General features: G+C 41.9%; 1 long non-coding RNA gene across 3 annotated transcripts in view; it reads left to right on the top strand.

Annotated features, from left to right (window-relative positions):
• LOC109250997 (uncharacterized) overlaps positions 1–20,388 on the top strand; it is a 190,681-nt gene that overhangs the window by 22,388 nt on the left and 147,905 nt on the right. For all 3 annotated transcript variants that reach the window (XR_002073299.2, XR_008421551.1, XR_008421550.1), the window contains exon 4: positions 11,062–11,230. This is a non-coding gene — a long non-coding RNA (uncharacterized LOC109250997). The remainder of the gene's footprint in view (positions 1–11,061; positions 11,231–20,388) is intronic.

Genomic DNA, 20,388 nt, shown 5'->3' on the forward strand with positions numbered 1-20,388 from the left:
ATGAAGCAGGCTCCAGGTTCTGAGCTGTCAGCACAGAACCTGATGGGCTTGAACCCACAGACTGTGAGATCATGACCTGAGCTGAAGGTAGCCCCTTAACCAACTGAGCCACCCAGGCACCCCAAGACAGTCTCTTCAATAAGTGGTGCTGGGAAAACTGGACAGCTATGTGAAAAGAATGAAATTGGATCACTTCTTAAAAAAATTTATTTATATATTTTGAAAGAGAGAAGGAGAAGCAGGCTCTGCACTGTCAGCAAAGAGCCCAATGTGGGGCTCAAACTCATGAACCATGAGATCATAACCTGAGATGAAATCAAGAGTCTGTCGCTTAACCAACTGGGAGCCACTCAGGCGCCCCCAAAATTGGATTACTTTCTAACACCATACACAAAAATAAACTCAAAATGGACTAAAGACCTAAATGTGAGATCTGAAACCATAAATATCCTACAAGAGAGCACAGGAAGTAATTTCTCTAACATTGGCCATAGCAACATTTTTCTAGATATGTCTCCTAAGGCAAAGGAAGCAACAGCCAAAATAAACTCTTGAGACTACATCAAACCCAAAACCTTCTGCACAGCAAAGGAAACCATCAACAAAACAAAAAGGCAACCTATTGAATAGGAGAAGATATTTGCAAATGATATATCTGTTAAGGGGTTAATATATAAGTAATGCATACAACTGAACACCAAAAAAACCCCCCATAAATAATTTGATTAAAAAAATGAGCAGAAGACCTGAATAGACGTTTTTCCAAAGTAGACATACAGAGGGCCAACCGACACATGAAAAGATGCTCAATATCACTCATCATCAAGGAAATTCAAGTCAAAGACCACAAAGAGATATTACCTTACCCCTGTCAGAATGGCTAAAATAAAAAGGACAAGAAATAAAATGCTGGTGAGGATGTGGAGAAAAAGGAACTCTCATATCCTATTGGTAGGAATGTAAACTGGTATAGCTACTGCGGAAACAGTATGGGGGCTCCTCAAAAAAAATAAACAAATAAAATAAAAACCGAAATACCATATAATCCAATAATTTCACTACTAGATATTTACCCAGAGAAAACAAAAACACCAGTTTGAAGAGATATGTGTTCCCTATGTTTATTGCGGTGTTATTTATAATAGCCAAGATACGGAGGTCACCTGAGTGTCCGCTGATAGACAAACAGATAATGAAGAAATGGTGTGTGTGTGACATCACACATGCACACCCACACGATGGAGTATTAGGCAGCCATAAAAAGGATGAGATCGTGTCATTGGTGACAACACGGATGGACCTAGAAGGTAGTGAAATAAAAAGATAGACTGGATAAGACACTGTGTGTGTTCACACTGTGAAAAAAATCACTGGGTGATTTCACTATGCGGAATCTAAAAAACGAATGAATAGATGAGCAAACAAAAAGCAAAATCAGACCTACAAATATAGAAAATGAATTGCTGGCCGCCAGAGGGGAGAGAGGGAGGAAGGACAGAATGGACGAAGGGAAGTGGTAAATACAGGCTTCCAGTTACGGAATGGCTAAATCACGGGAGTAAAAGGCATGGCCTAAGGAATATCGTCAATGATTTTGCAAGTGAGATTTCAGGACAGATGGTAGCTAGACTTGCGGCGAGCTCAGCATCAGGAATAGAGAAGTTGAATCACTGTGTTGTATACCTGAAACTAAGGTAACATTGTGTGTCAACTATGCTCACATTGAAAAAAGATTTTTAAAAGAGGATTCCTCCTTCCAGCCGCCAGCTTCTGTGTCACCCCCAGCCTCCAAGTCCTCCCAGCTCAGGCTGTAGACATTGTGGAACAGAGAGGAGTCATCCTCACTTGTACACTTTCCAAACTGTTGGCCACAGATTCTGTGATAAATAATAAACGATGCAATTATTAACATTAATAATAAAAATTAATAAGTAATGCATGATAATAAAATGGTTATTTTAAGCTTCTAAACTTTAGGATGATTTGTTACACGGCGATAGTAACTGATACGGGGTGAAATCACCCGAGGAAATTAGGTGTGTGAAGCAATGCAAAGACGATTAGTGATTAAACTCTGAGGAACAGCGGAAACAGCAGCAATGAAGGGGCGGGAGTAGGAAAAGGTGGTTTTGCTCTTATAAAGCATTTAAAGAAAACCACTCAAAAGTGCCATGGAAGATACACGAGGAGGAGAATTCAAGGAGAAGGCAGCTATCACTGGGAGGTGGAGTGAAAGTTGCCATGGTGAGTGCTGATAGATCTGGTGGTTGTGATGCTTCAGATTATCGGAGCAGGAGCAGAAATGGTGAGACAGAAGCAGACTGAGTGGCTTGAAGAATAACGGGAAGAGGGGTGAATATAGACCCTCTCGTCAAGGAATTGTTAAATAAAAGGAACGGGGAGACCTGGGTGGTCAGCTGGGGGGATGCAGGCCAAGAGAAAGACCTTTAAAAAAAAAAAAAGGAAAGCTTAGTGATGTTTGCTGAAGTTAGAGGGAAGAAGATTTGGAAGAAGCGAGAGGAATGTCGATCGGGGGATTGACACTGGAGGTCTAAGTCTTGAAGAGGACAGACCCCTTTTCCTCTGAGAGCAGACGGGGCTCCCATAAATTGAGGTCTTCATTTAGAATTCTGCCTGAGTGTTTCAGGCACTCAGTGACTTCACCTCGACCGTGGCAAGTGTTCTGAGATTGCCTCCTTGCCAAAACTCTCTCCCGTTCTTTCCACCTCACAGACTACTGTCGGATTGAAATCCTGTCGCTGTCTTGGTTAGGAACCTGCAACAGCACTTTATTATCCCTAGGACAGAGGCCAGTTCTGCTACTGAAGGGCTTTAGGGGCCCTTTATCATGTGACATGTGCGTGGTTGTATCAGATTTGGTTTCCTCATCACACAGCGGTCACTGCAGAGCCAGGCGAGTGGACTCTGACTCCACTTCCCGTCTTGGTTCCTACATTTCACTGTTTTTCCTTTCTTTTTCTTCCTTCCTTTCTTCTTCCCTCTCTTCCTTCCCTACCTCTCTTCCTTTATGCTTGTCGTTAAGGGAAGAATATGTCTTTGTTTAAATCTGAGATTACCTTAGTCAGTGGTTCTGAATTTTGATGAGCGTTAGAAGAGCCTAGGTGCTTATTAGAAATGCAAATCTGGGCTCCACTCACAAGAGATTTGAATTCTGTTTCTGGAGTCAAGTCCATTGTGGCTGGTGTCTGGACCACACGTTTAGAAAGAGTAATTAACTACTACGTCTTTATATGTGCTGTTCTTCCTTTCTGGAATGTTCTCTCTTCTGTATCCCATCCCACTCTCTTTTCACATTTTCTGGGAAGACATGGTTGACCACCTGCATCTGTATCAAAGTTTCTTTTTACTTAGTTCTTATTTCTGGTCAATATATCCCAATTTCAAACTTAGCTCTTCTCCAGTTTAACCGAGCACCAGACAGCGTGATGGCTGCTGGGGTCGCACGAAGCAACGGAACGTGGATCTGAACTTTGGGAGGCACATAATCTTACAAGGATGGCATTTTCAGGGAGCTATTTTTGCATTGCCCATCAGACCATAGGCTCCTCTAGGACACGGGCTATGTTTATTTAAAATCTACCACAACTGCCATCCAGTGCTGGGCACTGAATAGGGGGTCAGTAATTATTGGTAGGTAGAAACAGGTTTTGGTCTTGAGATCTGTTCGGTTGGGGAAGCTGGTTCTTCCTTCCCGATCCTTTCCTCTAAGTAGTCCTCCCTGAAGCACCTTCCTTGACAATTGCCATTAGGCCCACTGTTTACAGTTTTATCTCCCTCAGCTTCACCTTGCTCTGGCTGTGTTTGCATGTACTTGCTGGTTTGGCTGTGCAAAGCCACACATCCAAGGGCCTGGGCAGTCAGCCAGTGCTCCCAAGCCCTTCCACGCATTGTGTCTGACTTCCTCTTTGGTAGGAGTCCGTGTGATTTTCATGCTTTGGAGGATTTGGGCCCTTGTGAAATCTCTTCTGGGGAATTAGCCACACTGAATTCCATGCTTTGTGTCTGCCCTCAGTGCTGGCAGGAGCCTATATTGTTTCATTCCCACGTCGTCACACTCCTTGGGACGATGTGATGGTTCAGCTCAAGTTCATTTGGTATTCCCCTCTGAAATGTCACTGAGTTTTCCCACTGTTTGCACCGAATTAACTAATAACAGTCAAGGGAATCATTAGTATGCTGGAAACATGAACTGAGGCAGTGTGGGCTGAGCATCAAATAAAGGACTCTCTCGGGCACCAGCCTCTGTTACTGTTGGTGGCTGCCATTTTAGTGCTAGTGCTTTTGCAAATCGCAGCGTCATGGAGACAGATGGAGACACAGAGAGGGGAGAGAGAGAATTTGTTGGTCAGAGTAAGGGAGATCTTAAAAATCTTTTCCCACAGAAGCAGCTTAACGTGGGCATTTTCATCCTTACTGGATTGTCTCCTGGGTGGACTTCAAACTAAGTGAGGGCATGTTGCTTCCTGCCGCTGGCAGGTTGAGTAAGATGCTTCTTTTTTCATGCCCTAATTACCTGTTTCCTATTCTGGGAAAGTGAACTTGATCAGAAGAGCTACCATGATGTGTCAGATGCTGTGCTAAACATTTTGTGTGCCAATTATTTCTTTTTTAAAATTTTAAAAGGTTTATTTATTTGAGAGAGAGAGAGAGAGAGAGCTAGTGGGGGAGAGGGACAGAGGGGGAGAGAGAGATAATCTCTATTAGAGAAGACAGAGTGTGGAGCCTGGCACAGGGCTCAATCCCATGACCCTGGGATCATGACCTGAGCCGAAATCAAGAGTCAGAGGCTTAACTGACTGAGCCACCCAGGTGCCCCTACATGCCAATTATTTCTAATTCTTAAAACAACCCTGCAAAATAGATATTATTATCCTAGGCTATTGAGACTGTGAGAAGGTATGGAATCTGTCCGAGATCGTACATCTGGTAAGTGGCAGAACTGGATTCAAACCTGGATCTGCCTCTTTCTGTGTCTTCCTGATTCTTCTGCCATTCCATGTTTCCTTTTAAGGCACATTTGCTAAGGTTTATTGACCCCAGAGAGCGTCTGACAACCTCTCTAGACTGGTGGGTGCAGTTTCGAGGTCACTGAAAAGCCAGCAGCTCTGTTCCCACTGAAGTTTCATTTTCCGTGGGGACTAAGGTAAGGTCACAAAACATCGTGGAAAAGGATTCCCCAGAAACTGAAATCAGTCTTGCTCACTATAGCCTGTTAATGCTGTTTTCAGGATCCTAGAAATTCCTGCCTAAATGCATCTCAGGAAATCAAAGACCTAATCTTCAGTTGAATGGTGTTTTACTTGATAGAATTAACTGCCCTCAGTTTTCTGTAGATGTACCTTCATATTTTTAGTACCTTCTGACTAGCGAGCAGTCAGAAGAGCCAGGATGCATATTTACGATAAAAACACAACCGAACTCATTCTTGAGTAACAGAGAACATGTGTTTTGGGGCTTTTCTATTTGGAGTCAGTTTATCATCACTATGAAAACATTTCAGATGAGAATGGAGTCGGTGGAAACCCTGGGGACTGCACAGGGAGCTGTAGATTTGGATGGCTGGATGCCTGGCCTGGGTTTAGTCACTCAGGAGGTTTGAAGCAAAGCACTAATGCTAGAATGTAATCTATCACAGACGCCTTGGCCATCTCCTTGAGCATTTCCACCTGTTTCACCACTGGGCGTCATGGCTGGTCTCCTAACAAATAAAACGTGTGTGTTCTGTACTCAACATGTCAATTAAGTCAAGAGAGAACTAGGTCCCATGTATAGTCATCTTAATGGTGTCTAGTTTTCTTTCTTTCTTTCTTTTTTAGACATTCTTTAACTTAAGGTGAAAAGTAGGGATAACTAACTGTTGAGTAATTTATGTAATCCATATTTAAATTATGTGGAAAATATTATCCTGAGCCTCCTTTTTTGTGGGAGACACATTCTGGAGTGGAGGAAAATAGTACTTCTGCCCTATTTTCCTCAGTTTTCTGGTGACACCAGGAAGGAAATGAACATTATAGAGTCTAAATCCTGGCCCAGGTGGTAGTGGTTGGAGGGAAAGTCTTCACTCTACAGGAAACCATCTGCAAGGAAGATACTCTTGCTGTTCCCCTAGAATAATGAAATCGCTAAGTTTTAGACATAACCTTGGATGTTCATGGTACAGGTTGAAACCAAACTCCATGAAGATCCTGAGCCTAGGTATTCTGTTAAAATCGTTCATCCCTTGGATCCTGTCATTCCACAGATTTCTGGCTGTTCTTTGACATGGATCACGGGAATGCTCCTTCTTAGTTCTTTCAAAAGGCCTCTTCTATAGCTGCTCTTAAACGTCAGTGATTCCCACTCTCCTGTGATGTTTTGGAATCTCATTACGTGTTTTTATTAAAACCCAAAGCTTTTTTCTGCTTCAAAATTAAAGCCGACAGAGGCGCCTGGGTGGCTCAGTCAGTTAAGCATCCGACTCTTGATTTTGGCCGAGGTCATGATCTCACACTTCATGAGTTGGAGCCCCTCATCGGGCTCTGCACTGGCAGTGCGGAGCCTACTGGCATTCTCTTTCTCTGCCCCTCCCCCACTCATGATGTCTCTGTCTCTCTCAAAATAAATAAATAAAAACTTAAGAAAATTGAGAAATTAAAGCCTACCTCCCTCGATCACATTTATAACCAATTATTACCATTTTTTATTTTTTTGGACACGAGATCCAGTGCCTATTCAACTTTTTCTTTCTGAGAAACTCAAACTCAACTTGTCCTAAGTTCAAATCTTTTTCTTCTTTCCTTCCTCTCCCCTCTGTTCTGGTGAAGAGCAGCATCACCACCGTGACAGTTACTGAAGGCTCAAGTCTGAGTGTTCTCTTCCACTCCTGCCCTCAGGCACCCCTAATATATGACAGCCGACCACATCTCATGGATTGCCTCAGTACATTACCAGCTCTTATATCATGCCCCTTGTCTCTAGGTCCATTCCTTTAGTTCAGTTACCCCACATTCCTCCCGGCATGACTAGCAAACTCTCCTCACTTCTTTCCTTGTCCTTGGTTTTATAACCTCCAATTCATTCTGCGCACTGCTGCTAAAGTGATCTTTTCCAAAATGTAAGAGTAATCATGTCCCTTATTTATCTGTTTAAAATTCCTCAGCGACTCTCCAGTAGCTTCCAGGATAAATATCAGACTCCTTAGCGTAGCCCACAGGGCCTAGATGCTCTGCCTCAAACCAGACCTCTGTCCTCAACCTCCCTACTCCCGACCAGACATGCTTTCTCCAACCAAGTAACACTTCTTATGGCTAGCAGAACTCACTGGAGTCTTTAACGATGATGCTTCTTTGGCCTAGAATTCATCTATTCATTCACAGATTAAATAATTGATTCAACAAATATCTGTTGAGTGTCTGTTCTGTACCAGGCACCATGACACTTCCTGGGGACACAGCTGTGAACATGAACATGACAGAGAAAGATCCTGCTCTAATGAAACTGACATTCTATTGAGAGAAGACAGAATAAAACAGACAATGAATTGCAGATGGTTTTGAAAGTTATGAAGGCAAGGAGCTAGCAAGGGAATGAGAAAACAAGTGCTAAAAGGTATATATGAACGTGTGGGACTTCTTCACATGGGGTTCTCTGGGCATGTTCTCCTGAGGAGGGCTATTTGAACACAGATCTTTGCTGGGCAAGAACAGCCATTAGGTCTAGGAACAACGTGTGTAAAGGTCCTGAGTTGAGAGTGGCCTTGGCATTTTCACTGGATATTAAGAAGCCCAAAGTGGCTATAGTTCAGAGGTTGAGGGAGAGAGTGACAAGAGATGAGGGAGAAGAGGGGGCAGACACAAAATAGTGTTCGACATCGTAGGCCGTGATGGAGAGTCTAGCTTTTATTTTACAAACAGAGGAATGATATCAGGTTTATATTTTTAAAAAATTCCTCTAAAATAACAACTGTTGGCTGGATGTAGAAAAATTGGAAACCTCACACACTGCTGGTGGGAATGTAAAATGGTGCAGCCACTGGAGGAAAACAGACGGTTCTTCAGTAAGTTAAATTCACAGAATTACCTTATGATCTAGCAATTGCACTCCTAAATATACACCCCAAATAATTGAAAATTGGTGTTCAAACAAAAACTTGTATATGAATCGTTCATAGCAGCACTATTTAAATAGCCAAGATAGAAACAACTGAAATGTCTATCAACTAATGAATGAATAAAAAAATATGGTATATCCATTCAATGGAATATTATTTCATCTTAAAAACGAAGACAATACTGATAAATGCTACAATATAGAGGGACCTTGAAAATTATACGCTGAGTGAAAGAAAGCAGACACAAAAGATCACATATGGTATGATTCCATTCATATGAAAGTCCAGAGTAGGCAAATCCACAGAGACATAAAGCAGATAGTTGTTGTCAGGGGCTTGGGGTGTGGGAACTGGGGAGAGACTATTTAATGGGATTTCCTTTTGGAGGTGGTGAAAAGATTCTGAAACTAGACAGTGGTGATGGTCATACAACACTGTGAATGCACCCAATGCCACTGTATACTTAAAAATGGTTAAGGTGCTAAGTTTTATCCCATGTGTATTAAACTTGGGCCGCCATAACGAATACCACAGATGGGGTGACTTAAACAATAGAAGTTTATCTTTTCACAGTTCTGGAGACTAGGAAATCTAAAATCAAGGTTCCGACAGGGCTGATGTCTGGTGCTCGCTCCTTGGGTTGCAGACAGCTGCCTTCTCTGCATGTGCTTAAGTGGCCTTTCCTCAGTTGCCTTCCAGAGAGAGAGTAAGTGGGCTCTCTGATATATCCTATCAGATCAGGGTCCCACCTGTATAATTGCATTTCACATTAATTACTTCTTTACCTCTAATACAGTCATATTTGGGGTTAGCACTTCAATGTATAAATGCAACGGGGAGACACAATTCAGTCCATAGCATTATGCATGTTTACAATGAAAAAATATTCTGGTGACTGCGTGGAGCTTGGGTTAGTGAAAACAGGGAGACTAGCTAAGAAGCTAGTACAGTAATCCAAGCGAGAGATGATATTTGGTCTTAAGGTGGTAGAGAGGAATACATAGCCTGTGCCCTTCTTATTTTCGTGAGGAGAGATTCTCTATTATCCTTGTCTTCCTACCCCACCCCTTACTCTTCCTTTTCCCATAATGGCATTTGAAGGCGTTGGTCCACATTTCTTAATGGGGTGGAGTTATTGTCTTAACAAACTCTAAGGATCGGGGATCCTGTGCCTTTTCTTCCCTCTGTTGTCAGGCCCAGTGTGAGATAGTAATCCTATTCTGTAGACCCCAAATTTCCCCTGGAGCACTGTCAGTGCCAAGATAAGGGTGAGATGGGGGGGGGGGGCGGTTCATAATGTATTAGCAAGTTCACTCGACTACAAACCAAATATGTTTCTCTAATGAGCTTCATCATAATGTAGGTGCTATTTTTGTTTCCATCTGTATGGCTCATTTAGCCTACTCCACAGAGCCTTCAAATCTCAGCTCCGTATTACTTTCTCTGGGAAGTATTTCCTGACCATCCCCGCTCTCTAGGGTGCCTCTCTTCTGTTTTTCTATAGGACCACGTGCATTCTCCTTGCTTAGCACATACCAACCATACTGCAATCACTTATTAAGTGATTAATAATTATTAAGCCACTGCATTCCAAATACACATTGTATTTCATACTGTTGTAATGTACTGTGATGCAGGGCTTCTAAAGACATTAAGCTGCTTAAATGTGAGGCCAGTCTTAATTGCTTTCTATTTTCCATGGCTGGTACAATGTCTGACCCACAGTAGGTGCCTAATAAATGTTTGTTGAATACACAGTTACAGTAGAAAAGTTATTGAAGTGCTAACCCCAAATACGACTGTATTTGAGGTAAGGAAGTAATTAATGTGAAATGTGATTATATAGGTGGGACTCTGATTTGATAGGATATACCAGAGAGCCCACTCACTCTCTGTGGAAGGCAACTGAGGAAAGGCCACTTGAACACCTTTCTTTACAAAAGAGTCAGAGAAGATAAGAAAGTCTACAAATCTTCCTTGCTATCAAAAGTTAACTTACTATCAAATAGTTGACTGTTATTTAAAAAAAAAAAAAAGATGAATGTTGGTGAGAACGTGGAGAAATTGGAACCATTGTGCCCTATTGGTGAGAATACGACATGGTGCAGCCCTTATGGAAAGTAGTATTGTGGGTCCTCCCAAAATTAAGAATGGAACTACCATATGATCCCATAATCTCACTTCTGAGTATATAACCAAAATAACTGTAATCAGAATCTCAAAGAGATATACGCACTTCTGTGTTCACTGCAGCAGTATTCACGACAGCCAAGTTATGGAAACAATCTAAATGGCCATTGACAGCCGAATGGATAAAGAAAATGTGGTATATACACACAACAAATATTATTCAGCCTTTTAAAAGGAGGGGCACCTGGGTGGCTCAGCTGTTGGAGCATACAACTCTTGATTTCGGCCCAGGTCATGATCCCAGGATCGTGAGATTGAGCCCTGCATCAGGCTCCATGGGGAGCCTGCTTAAGATTCTCTCTCTCTGTCCCCTTTCCCCGCGTGTGCACCCTCAATCTCTCTTCCTAAAAAACAAAAAATAAAATGAAGGAAATCCTGCCATATGTGCCAATTTGGATGAACCTCGAGGACACTATGCTAAGTGAAATAAACTAGTCATAGAAGGACAAATACTACATAATTCCACTTATATGAGGTATTGAAAATAATCAAACTCATAGAAGCAGAGTAGAATGGTCATTGCAAGGGGCTGCGGGGAGGAGGAAATGAGATACTATTCGTCCATGGGTATAAAGTTTTAGTTTTACAAGATGATTAAATTCTAGGGATCTGCAATAAAACATTTAATTTAACAATGGTGTATTGTACACTTAAAATTTTGTTAAGAGATGATCTCATAGTGTTCTTACCACAATAAAAAAATTAGCTTAAATCATGGAAGAAATTGGATCCATAATTCATATGTAACTATTCACTTACAGAGTATGTCCAGCAAGGCAAGCAGAGTTCTTTCATGTTTTGATAAGCTCATGACTATGATACTCAACTGGAATTTGTAGTCTTCTCTGAAGTTTTTCTGAATTGCTACAGTCATGGAGTGATATCTTCTTGGAGCTGATTGTCTGAAAGTCAGCTGGGGACACGAAGTTGGTATGTGTTTTCAATTCCTGGGATAGTGAAAGGAAGTAATGTTCTTGGGGTCACCTCTCTTCTCAGAAAATTGGAAAAGGTCGAGAAATTAAATTATACATTCCTTTAGATGCAAAAATGAATGTCTGTCAAAAAAGAATGTCCACCTAGGGACATGAATCCTTTTGGTGGTTGACTGGGTTCATGGTTGTGGTCTGAGGGCATGAAATGGGTTGAAACCTGCTTGTTAATATGAGTCCTTTGATTTGCATTTTTAAAAATGTATTTGTGTGAGACAGAGAGAGATAAAGCACAAGTGTGGGAGGGGCAGAGAGAGAGGGAGACAAAGAATCCCATGCAGGCTCTGTGCTACGGAGCCTGACAGGGGCTCGAACTCACAAACTGTGAGATCATGACCTGAGCCAGAACCAAGAGTTGGAGGCTTCACCGACTGAGCCACCAGGCGCCCCTGATTTGCATTTTTAAAATTTTCATTCTCCAAGTGGAAAATTGACCTGCTACAAAGTACAAATTTCCTGAAAGCTAGACTGTAAAATGATTTAAAACCTATTTTGAGATGTTTCAAATATTTTGAAAAATGTTAGTTATGTATAACTGAAGATAGTGTGCTGCCTAAAAATATAAGCAAAATAGTTTAAAGATTATGCTAATTGGCAAGTGAAACATAAATAATAAGTTGTACATTTACCTGGCGGTATGATATTTAAAAGAAGCCAAGATTAAAAGGAAAAACTTGTATCTATGGGCGTCACGGAGAAGTGACTATGAAGACTGACTGCCTTTCATGTGCTTTGTGTGGAGATATGCTCCTGTGTCCCAGGAAAATGCTGTCTTGTCTCTCTCATGGGTTAAATTTAGCCTCCCTCCCAACCTAAAACGTGCTTTTTAATAACACAGGGCCTCAATGGAAGCAAGATATCTTTTTAGTTAAGTATTTTTTGAAGGTGGATGAGATGGTGATTGACTCAAGAGGTTGGTGGGAGGCTTAGCAGGCATTCCTAGAATTGCAGGCGTGTCCGATTCCATTTTACAAAGGAGTTTAAAATAGAAGACACAGAATTAGTCTGTCTAGGAGCTTTAATATTGCCTGGTCATCCAGCTGTGATGTGGAGGCCAGAACAGTGGCAACCAGCGTTTTCAGAGCCCTCAGTGGTACGTCTTCTTAGGAGTCTTTCACTGGGGTCCTTGAAAGAAAAGTTGTCTTTATCACAGAAGCGTCTAGAGAGTCTTAAGATATTTACATTGTTCTACCCAGTTAGGAAATTCAAGTTTAATCGATGACTGCAGCTTTAAATGAATTGTCAGGAACAGGCAACTTCTTTTATTGATGTTAGACTCCTGTACCATCTTCTACTAAGGTTTTAATGGGCTCTCTCTCTCAGGGTTAGGGCACAGATTTTACTTTATTTAAAGAAGATCATGCAGTTCGTTCCAGGGACACAAAGAAAACAAAGAAAAACAAAGCACTCAAGTAGTCCAAATAGAGCTGGTCGCCTATGCTTTTTGCATTCAAGTTTTGAATTTTTCTAGGTCTCTCTACCACGTGGCATGAATAACGATAAGACCAGTTCTCATTGTGTTGGAAGTAAATACTCTCAATAAAAGAAAGCACATATTTGCAGCAGGCACGCCTTGGAATTCATGATTATCTGGGCAAGGGTGAATGAAGGGCTTGTGAGCCCACTGGGTATGAAGTGAATATTTAAATGAAGAGCAGTTACAGGAGTGACCCCTTCTGAAGAAATTGATAGTAAGGGAAGAGAGAGTAAGAGGCTGGGTAAATACTCAAAAGCTGGTGCGAGTCGATGGACCACTTTAAAAGGAGAGGGGTATATCCAGTGGTTATCATTCCAGATTGGTCATATCAATGGATCTAAGGCCTAAGGCAAGGAGTGATTTCATGAAAATATCTATGCGATGTAAGCGCACACACTGCTAGTTACTCTAGTGCTAGCAACTGGTGTCTTAAGAGGACCACTTCCTTAGCCAATAGCACCCTCAACCCTGGGCACGGCTAGCTTCTGGGGTTGGTGGCCCTGGGACGTAAGTAGAGATTAGCAGCAATATCATTGCCTCTGGGAGGGAGCCCATTGGTGTAGTTCCGTTGCCCACTCTCCTGGGAACTGTTCTCAGGACCAGTGACTTCAGTGGGCATAGACAGAAGTGACGGCAGCTTCTCTGGGCCCTGGTGATTTTGACTTCATCATGTGTCATTGGCATACACTGCCACTTTGGGTATAAACAGTCGTAGGAGCTGGGCCATGCAAGAGGGCACAGTGGAGCGCATGTGAAATACCCCTGGCGAGGTAGAGGAGAATTAGAGAATTCAAGGCAAGTTGGAGGTCCTCCAGAATTGGGGGGGCAGGGCCAGTGTTGCGGTCTTTAGCCTTTAATTGTGACCTTCTCTTTATCCTAGGTTAGGACAACCTGAGAATGAGATTTGATTACTTTGGACCAGATATTCAGCTTAAATTCTGATGTTTTGAAGTGTGAGGTGTTTAGAGGAAACCAATAAATAACCAAGAAAGGAGAATTGTAAAGCACTCCTTTCCTTTCGGTTTTCTTTCCATGTTTCTTAATTCACGTCAAGATTTTTTTTTTTATTCCCTTTATTTCAAGATTTCCAGCTTAATTTTGCAGGAAGAGAAGCTTTGTATAAGTAAACATTCCGTTTGCATTCTTCCCACAAATGTGAAAGGAATATAATGAGGATGAGTTTTATTGAAGCCCTAAAGGCCAGAGCCAACTGGATAGATCCTATAAAAATACATGGTGGCTGTTAACTCTGGAAATTGAGCATCACTACTTTCCATTCTGTCATTTACTCCTCAGTGGCTCAGCTCCACGTTGATCATTAGAATCAAACGTCATCTCCAAGTTTGGCAAACAGCTGCCCTATTTGGTTTAGGGCTAAAGCCTGTTCTGGCAAAGATGGATCTACTCATTCCAGATGAGAAGGTTTGGATGAGAACAGTGTGGCTGTCTGCCAGAGCTGTGGGGAGCAGAACGAAGGCTGCAGTACGTGCACCTCGTGAGGTGGACCCAGGAGTGTAGATGAAACCTATAGACTTGGACTCTGTGTGCTAAAGGTTCAAACTTTGAGCTCTCAAGCCAGCAAAATCCAATCATGAGACAATCACACAGCCTTGGATCTAGGTATGTTACATCATATCCCCCGAAAATCCTTACACATGGCAAAGGTCAGTTACATCTCAGTTCTCCTACCAGAGGAATATTAGCCTGGTCTCTCATAAAACTCCCTGTCCATATGTCACACGTAGTGGTAATGATAATAGAAACAGTAATTTGCTATTACTACTAGAAATATTCCGGATAATGTTGCGTTAGATTAGCCCTTAAGTAGCCATTACGAATCTACCAGCTTCCCACTTATTTGCTGAATAAACTTCTGTGTGTCTAACATTGTGTAATGGCAGATAAAAATGAAGCTAGAAATGACATTCCCTGGCTTTGAGAAGACAAGACATGCTTGTATAAAATAACTTGAGGTAATACGCGGGTAGAATGGGGGTTAGCAGTTTCAAAAGTTAAAGACAATTCTGAAAAAAAAAATTGCAGGGGTGGGAAGTAGTCAGGGAGGATGTCTGATTTTTCTGCACATGATCCTAGTTGGCAGAGAAGAGAGGATTTAGCTTTGTAGGCTGGTAAACATCAGCAAAACGATGTAGGTAGACAAAAGCACCCTGTATGGATTAATGGTAAAGGAAGAAGCAGCGAGGAGCTTGGATAATGGTTGCAGTGGTAGGAGAAAGACTGAGTAAAGATAAGACCAGCCTAAAATGTTCTTGTTAAGGTTGTTGGAAGGAAGCACTGGATAGGTTGGGTGGACCCATGTGATGGAGGCTCTTAACTATCTCGCAAGGGCCTTTGGGTTATCACTCACTCATTCACTTGATACATTTATCAAATGTTTATGTGTTTGGCACTGGACTAGACATTGGGGATGAACAGGACTGATGCCCTAAGGAAGTCACATTAGGGAAAAGAGGCACATAAACAGCCCCATAACATAATGGCTCTAAAGAGGTCTGTAGAAAGTAGCCTGGTGACAAAGCAGAAGGATTAATTTTGCCTGGAATGGAGGCAAGGCTAAGCAACCTTGGAAAAATATATGTTCTGAAGCAGATGGAACTGATGGAAAAAAATCTGAAGCAGATGAAACTGATGGAGTAGGCTATAGAAGCTATTGTAGAACAATCCAGACACAATGAGAACAGACTAGATGCAGTCACAAAAACTGCAATGGGCACCAGTGAACAAGGAGGGAGGCAGAGGTACTGTAAAGATGCCCTGAAGCTTAGGTGTGCAGCAGACCTGAGTTTGGGTTACTGGAGAAAAACTGTGTGGGAAGGCGGCTGGACGCCCACCAAAGTTCTCACTCATGGGATGGCATTCTTGGTCATTTTCTTTGCATCCTCTAATGCTTCAGGCATTTTCTGTGCCTCTGAATCTGTGACTGTTTCCCTCACATCCCCTTCCACCCCCCGAATGCTCTTGTTCTCCTGGAGAAATCTTATTTATCCTTCACATGTCACTTCTCTTGTACCCAGAGTAATTCCTCACTCCTATAGGTAAATATCTCCACTTTGTATATAACTCGACTTTGGCACTTACCTTATCATAGTTCGCCATTTATGTGCGGATTTCCTCTGTAGATGGTTCATTCAAGGACAGGGATTGTGTTTTATTTATAGCAAAAGCAAGATTGAGCCTAGTCTTGGCTTCGAATCCCTGCTTTACCACTTACTAGCTCTGTGAATTTTAGAAACATGGTTAATCTCTCTTTACTTCATTTATAAAATAGGGCAAATAATATCTACCTAATAAGGTTACTAATTAAAAACCAAGATCATGTATGTAAAACAACTGTCAGAGTGATTCATTCATAAAGACTCAATAAACATTAATCTTTTTCTTCTCCTTTTCTCACCATTCATATCCACAGTGCTCAACACAGAGCCTGGTATATAGTAGGAACTCAACAACTTTGGTTGGATATACAAACTGTAAAATTTACCGGTGCTTATCACATTCCTTCCAGACATTGTTCTAGGCACTGTGGGTGTATATGAACTCATTTAATGCTTTCCGTAACACCGTGAAAACATCATTAGTATCCTCATTTTACTTATGAGGAAACCAGGACATGATACCCGAAGTCTCTGCTCTTGCCTTAATTAACCCTTTTTCTGCAGGTTCATTCTGTGGAATTTACATATGATGAACCTTCTGGCAGTTTTCTCCTGGTGATGATCTGGCCCATTCAGAGGGTTCCAAAAAGCAAGATTGCCATTTGTCTTGAGTAAATCCATTCTTGGTAAGCATGCAGGGACTTCTGAAGGCTTTTCAATTCTTCAAAAATTATTTCCTGTAAGAAAAAAGAGCTATTCCTTTTTGTGTGTGTGTGTGTGTGGAAAATCCTCCACTAGTATAGACATCTACTCAGATTAGTCTGTGATTTAACTAAGTAATATATTCGTTTGAGTCCTACTTAGAGGTTGCTCCATTGTCAAGATATAGAGTTATAAGACATGATAGTTGCCCTTGATGAATAACCAGTGCCACCGGCACCAAAACTGCCATTTTGTGAACTTCTATGTGGCATCCCTAGGACTAAGTTACAACTCACTGCTACATCTCCATTTTGCAGCTGAAAACTAAAGCTCACAGAGATAACTAATTTGCCCAAGGTCACAGAGCCAGCACATCTTTGTATTCAGCTCTTCTTGACTCTGATTTTACTTGGGGAAACAAGAGCAACATAGTTAGGGGAGCTGGACATGGCTTCATAGGGGTTTATCCTTGGTTCGTCTCAAGAGGAAAGGATTGAAGATATATGATCAGTACTCTCCAGGGTAGAGTTCTCGCTGTCTGGGTGACATTCATGAGAACCTTGTGTTATTTCAAGCTAGCAGCAGTGCAGAAGAGGAGAAAAGAGCGGAAGACACAACGCAGGGTGGCTTGGGTTTGGGGCTGGCTTCCCTGCTCAAGTCACCTAACTCCTCAATTTATTACAAAACTAAGAATAATACTGGTATTTACCTCAAAACATTGTTGTGAGGATTAGTTGGCACCAAAAAGATACTTTCCCGAGGTAATTTGCTTATAAGGACATCTATTTATTTGTCTGCCCGGCTTCTATGAGGCAGAGAGAGGCATTCACTTATTAGCGGGAACATAAATAGAAATAGCACAGAGACATGAAGCAGGAGGTTCCTGAGGAAACCACGAGGGAGCCATGAGTATGAAGAACCAAAAGGCAGAGAAGGGAGGATGTGAACTGTGTATCACCAGAGTGGTGGGCATTGTCACATTTTTATCCCTGAAGGGCAAGAAGGTAACCCAATGTATTAATTTTCTATGGCTGAATAACAAATGACCACAAACTTTGTGGCTTAAGATAGACAAGGTTATTATCTCACAATTTCTGTGGGTCAGAAGGCCAACCATGGCTGAGCTTGGTCCTCTGCTCAAGGCCAACAGGGAATCTCTTTCCAGTTTTCTACTGTGGTGTCTTCTAGAGCAACATAATCAAGGAGCAACCACCCCGCCGTCCTCACAGTGTCTCCACATCCAAGGGGAGGGGTTACACAGTGGGTATACACCAATGGTGGGAATCTTGGGGACCATCTTAGAATTCTGCCCGCCACTCCCAGGACGATGGTGCCACCAGCATCGTTCAGTTCTTGAGCTCTATTCCAGCTCCCTGGGATCTTTGCGCAGTCCCTGGGTCTCTCCTTGCTAAATGCTGTAATTTCTTGAATGAATCAAAAGACCCTATTTAAGACACAGAAGGAGGGAAACATAACAAAAACTACCTTTTCTGACCTGAAAAATTCTAGTGAAAAAGAAAAAAAACTGCTTCAGTCATTTTCTTTTAATTATTCCTGATAGATATATTAGCACTGAATTTTGATTTGAGCAGAAGCACAATTACATGGCTATATACAAACTATAGCTAGTCTCAAGTCAGACATTCTTTTTAAAAGGTAGAAAGCTCCAAAAACAATTCATTTTCTGACTAGTTAGATGAGAGAATATTTTTCTATAATAAATGTCACTTTAAAATTAGCCAATGAGAGTATAATAGTTTTCTCTTTTACCCACTCGCTATGTAATTTTTCAGTTTGTGGGGAAGCCAGAAGATGAATTTTTTTGTAGGAAATTAAACATTATACACATGTTTTCTCAGAAGGGGTCCACACGCACAGTATTAATTACAAGTGATGAAATGGCATAACCTTATGACATTTAATTTTGGTGGTGTTTTAGTGTATTGACGGATGGAGCCCAATTTCCTTTGTACTTTATTTAAACCCATCTTATGGTTTCTAGCAAAAAGCTTAAAACTGAGCAAAGATGATAAATAAGACTAATGTGCACAAAGTACACATTCCTTTCCAAGCTGGAAAGTACATACATTCCTTTTTTCCCCTACTCGGCCAGCTAAGCACAGACTGTACTTGTGAATAAGTCAAGAATAAAGTCATAAACTCCAAGTATGCAGTATTAAAAACTAATTGATATATGTGACTTTTCACTGACACAAGATTCCTTGGGAAATCAGTATTGATGCTAAGTACAGAAATGACTGTGCCTTGGTTCCCTGGTTTGGGGCACCTTGGGACCCTTCCTTCCCTGTTGACATTAATGTGCTGCAGGGAGGAGCCAATTATATAGAAATGGCAGCAGCCCTCTGTCATTGGGAGAACAGGGAGCAGGACAGGCTCCAAGTTTTCCACGTTATTTATTTTCCAATAGGTCTGGGTCTCTTTCCCTCAGACACTAACACTCGGCACAATAGGACTAATCTTCCCCATTTGCTCTTTTGGGGTCTCCGCCTCTCAGCATGAAGGTAGCCCAGATACAGGTGATGAGAGTGCACCTGTTTCTGTTTTCCTCTTAGTGGGATAGTGCTACTTAGGTGATACAGTTGCATGACAGGGAAGCCCACGGGGTTTCTGGGAAGATGGAGCCTCGGAGCCGCAAGTGCTCGCATCTGGCCTTGCACCTTCAGGTCTCCCTGGTCACCAGTGTCTCTGCCTCCCCACAGGTGGGCAAGGACACTGAATGGACTTTCTATTCCCATGCTCACGTTCAGCCAAGAACATCCCACAACAAAACTCCCAGATCCCAAACCTAATAGCTTTTGGTGGCGCATCTCTTTCCATTACCATGTAAAGCCATTTGCCTTTTAGTACATACACTGTGGCAGAGCGACTAGAACATGCGATGCCAGCATCAGCTGCACACTTGGCCCCGGGTTGACAGTTCTTCTACGTATGCCCTGCTATTGTGTCTGGGTCCATCCTCCAGAAGCCTGATCTCATCATCACGATAAATGTTTCTATTGTCTTTTTCTGTTCTTTGTCTCACATAGGATCATACTAGTTCATTAGGTATATTTTGAAGTCTTTGGCCCTTAAACAGAAAGGGTCAGGCTCCTAATCCCTAGGTCCTAATCTAGGTCCTCTGCCCCTTTGTAGGAATATGGTTGCAAAGTGATACATGGGGAAAGGCAGCAGTCAGCAATGTCAATGACTGAAATGCAGATAGATGTGTTGACGGAAGGTGACATCTATTTCCTCTACCAGTGATCGGCAGGACTCAAGATCTTGCCATACTCTACATTATATGAGGGCAACAAAGGGATTTGAGTTGTATCCACATGATAATGACTGTGCTCACAACAGTCTAAATATAGTGTCACTTATTTTCAGGTGATAGTGTTTCTGCTCTCAGGAATTCTCTCTGACTGGATTCCATTTATTTCTCTTTTAATGTTGAAAACTTCTGCGATTTCCTAGAGGTTTTGTGTGGCTTGTTTATCAAGTGATGACAGAGAAATTTTTCTCCAAATCACAGCTATTATAGGCAGGGTTCTGTCTTTTTCCTGACTCAAGGGTGGTATCTTCATGTTTGAGTGGCATTACTTCCTAAAACATTTACTCATTGTCTCCTTAGGCATAAACTTGTTCCTCTGAGTGATGAAATTCTGGTTCTTGGGCTTTAAAAGTATTTTCTTCAGTTTTCCTGTCCTGTGCTCCTGAAGCAGAACCTCTTCTGGTTCTGAGGGAGCCACATAACCCCTCTGCACCAGGGGTAGTGTTTGCCAGTGTCTGCTCTTTGGGGAAGGA

The sequence above is a fragment of the Panthera pardus genome, unplaced genomic scaffold (genome assembly GCF_024362965.1).
Source record: "Panthera pardus isolate Hobbes unplaced genomic scaffold, ASM2436296v1 HiC_scaffold_13, whole genome shotgun sequence".
NCBI classification, from domain to species: domain Eukaryota; kingdom Metazoa; phylum Chordata; class Mammalia; order Carnivora; family Felidae; genus Panthera; species Panthera pardus.